Below are 3,796 nucleotides of genomic sequence, written 5' to 3'. Positions count from 1 at the left end.
AACCCAAATCCCTAATACCTAAGTGAAAATAGTTCAATTTCATTACTAATTTAAAAACTCACTTAAAGTCATAGTGATAATTAGACTTGTGAATAGGATATAGGAGGAAGGATAGATAATATTCTGCTGCAACAAAAAAATACATTACCAAAGTTATACATTTTTCAGAATGATACATTGTAAAGAAACTGGAAAACAATTGAAATTTTAGACTTAAAATAACAAAAATTGAATAACAATTTGTGCAAATAAGTTATAAAATCTGTATTGCTAAATATTTGATACAAGTATCATGACATTTATAGTTACATTAAAGTTGGTAGTTTGCTGCAACAATGACCAGCAGGACAAGGTGACCATGAGCGCAAGAGTGGTATGAATGTCATGGGGGTAACCACTTGCTTTCGGATTAGATTTAAGGCCTGCTCCACAGGAGGAAACACATGCCTGGTACTGTAAACCTGGACAAGAACCCACGGTTGGGGAGCTCATGAGCCTCGGGGGTGACACTGTTATTGTACCAAGTGGACATAGTATCAAACTGCCCTATACGTTCATCTCTCTCTACCCACAGGCTGGTTCAGTTCTCAGTCCTCACAAAAGATGCTTCTTTGTACAGTGAACAGCAGTTAAAGCAGGAACTCACAACTGGTCAAAGTGCAGAGAATAAGTGTCACTGAGGTGCTCAGCTTCAAATGGGACATCTATGTCACACCTCTTCCGAAGACTCAGGGACCACCATGGTTAGGAGGAGGAAAGACTGTATGAGCCGGAGGTTGTGTAAAACCAGAGAATAATCACGACAGGGCTGCTGCACTCTCGAGCTCAGAGCCACTGTGGGTGTTTACACAGGTCCCTGGGCACGCTGGCATGGAGCAGGAAGGAGTTCATTAGCCCACCTCTAACTGAGGGCAGCTGATGGCTTCTGAGGGAGGAAGAGACCATTTTCTTGAGGGTGTGGCCCCTCGTAGGTCAACCGCACTCCAGTGCATGGCCCCACACCCAGAAGTATATGGGCAGCACAAATGGGAACTCATGGGTTCTTAAAAAAAACGAAAGGACGCAAAATTTGGGGTGGGTAGGGAGATGGGATAAACCTGGGAGGGGTTAGAGGGGAAAACTGGGGATAAATATGATCAAAATACATTGTATAAAATATCAAAGGATTAATAAATTAAGTTTGCTTTTTCCAGAAAAATTATAATTTTAATTATACTTTTTATGCTTGTGAGCAAAGAAGTGGGTTTCACTGTGACTTTTTTCATACATATAAATTGCTAAACTTTGCTCCTATTTGCCCCACCACTACCCTCTCCAGCCCCCTTCTCTCCCTTTCCTTGGTCCCCTTTCAAACCCCGACACTCTCCCATTTTGCTATTATGACACATGCATTCCGATTCCTTCTCTTGTTCCTCTTCCCTTTCCTTGGACCTCCTTCTTTCTCATCATCCCCTTTTCACTTCGTGTTTTATACAGAGATACACAACCAAAGTTCCACATACGAGAGAAAACACATGATCTTTGTCTCTCTGAATCTGGCTTGTTTCATTTAATGTACTGATCAGTTTAACTGTGTGGAACTGTCCCACACTGTACATTTCCCTACAGACTTCATAATCTCATTCTTTTTTAGTATCTGAAAAAATTCCATTGTGCATATATTCCACATTCCCTTCAAACATCTGTCTGAAGGATGGCCAACTCTGTATTTTGGCTATTGTTAATAGTGTAGCAATAAACACAGAGACACATGTATCTCTCTAGCGTGCTGACTTAGAGTCTTTGTGTATATGCCCTGGACTGTTGTCGCTGAATCATATTTATGGATATTCTATTTTAGATTTTTGAGGAACCTCTATACTGATTTCCATAGTGGCTGCACTAGTTTATACTTCTACCAGCCGGGTATGAGGGCTCCTCTTTCCTCACACCCTGGCAAGCATTTCCTATCCTTTATTTTCTTGATGATAACTATTCTAACTGGGGTGAAATGAAATTCCAAGGCTGTTTTAATTTGTATTTCCCTTGGCACTTAAGTATGTTGAACACTTTTGCAAATATTTGTTGGCTATTTGAATTTCTTCCTTTGAGAGCTGTCTATTCAATTTAATTAGTCAACTCTGATTGGATGATTTGCTTTATTGGTATTTCATTTTTGGAGTTCTATGCAGATATTAATCCCCTGTCACATATGTGCTTGGTAAATGTCTCCCACTCTTCAGGCTGTTTCTTCATTTTACTGATTCATTCATCTGCTGTGCAGAAGCCTTTTAATTTCACTCAATTTCACTTGCCAATTCTTGGGGTTACTTCCTGTGTTACTGGAGTCCATTTTCAGTAAGTCCTTACCTGTGTCTGTATCATGAAGTGCTTTACCTATGCTTTCCTCTAGCAGTTTCGGGTCTAATTTAAGGTCTCTGATACATTTTGAATTAGAATGTGGGGGTGGGGAGCAGATACATGCCAAAGTGTGGGTGTAGAGATCAGTTCTCACCTCCCACCTTATTGAGGCAGAGTCTCTCTTATTGCTGCTGCTATGTGGCACACTCCAGGCTAGCTGGCCCGTAAGTTTCTCCTGCCTCTGCTTTCCCTCCTGCCTCAGAAGTTTTGGGACTGCAGATGAGTGCCATGCCATCCTGCTTTTTATGTGGGTTCCAGGTATTAAGTTGAACTCGGTTAATCAGATCTGTGCGACAAGCACCTTTACTCATTGAGACATCGCCCCAAACCTTGAGTAGGATTTGTGTGTGTGTGTGTGTGTGTGTGTGTGTGTGTGTGTGTGTGTGTGTGTGTGGTCATATGGGCTTATTTCTGGAACCTCTGTTCTGTTCTGCTGGTGCACATGTCTGTTTTGTGTGATGACCACGCTGTTTTTGCTACTGTGCTGTGTAGTGCAGTTTCAAGGGGTAAAGCGATGCTTCAGCTCTGCTCTTTTGTTTACCACAGCTGGGATTCTTTGGAGCCTTTTGTGCTTCTGTATACATTTTAGGTTGTTTTTTGTGGCTGTTGTTTCCTGATTATGTGAAGTATGTCAGTGGAATTTTCACGAGGATTGTGTTAAGTCTGTGTATTTCTTAGAGTAATATAGATATCTCCATACCATTAATTCTGTGAATCCATGAGCACAGGAGGCCTGTGCATATTCTAACATCTGCCTCAGTTTCTTTTTTCATGGTAGAGATTGTCTACCTCTTTGGTTGGGTATCTTCTTCTTCTTTTCTTTCTTTGTTTTTTTAAAGCTATTGTGCATGGGATTTTTTTTTCCTGGTTTATTTATTGGCAAGTTTGTTATTGGCATAATATAGAAAAGCTACTGATTTTGTATTCTACTTTGATGAAAGTGTTTATAGGATTTAAGAATTTTCTAGTGGAGTCATTAGGGTATTCTAAATATTGTATCATGTCTCCCGCAAACAGGAAACATTTGACTTCTTTCTTTCCTACTCTATCCACTTTATTTCTTTCTCTTGTTTTATTGCTCTAGCTAAGATCTCAATCACTATGTTGAATAAGAGCAGAGAGTGGGGCACCGTTATCTTGTGCCTGGCTTTAAAGAAAATTCTTTGACTTTTCACTCATTTGAAATAAAGTTGGCAACAGATTTATTGCACATTAGCCTTCATTATGTTGAAATGTGTTCCTTCTATTCCTACTTTCTTTAGGGCTTTTATCAGGCCTCACAAATACCGACAAGGGCACTCCCACTAATCAGGAGACCTTCTGCTAGGCCCACCCCTTACCATTTGTACCACTTTCCAAAGGCACCAAGCCAGAGAATAAATCTTAACATGTGGCC

The sequence above is a fragment of the Peromyscus maniculatus genome, chromosome 2, assembly GCF_049852395.1.
Source record: "Peromyscus maniculatus bairdii isolate BWxNUB_F1_BW_parent chromosome 2, HU_Pman_BW_mat_3.1, whole genome shotgun sequence".
Lineage (NCBI taxonomy): Eukaryota > Metazoa > Chordata > Mammalia > Rodentia > Cricetidae > Peromyscus > Peromyscus maniculatus.
Note: the sequence above shows the minus strand (reverse complement) of the source record.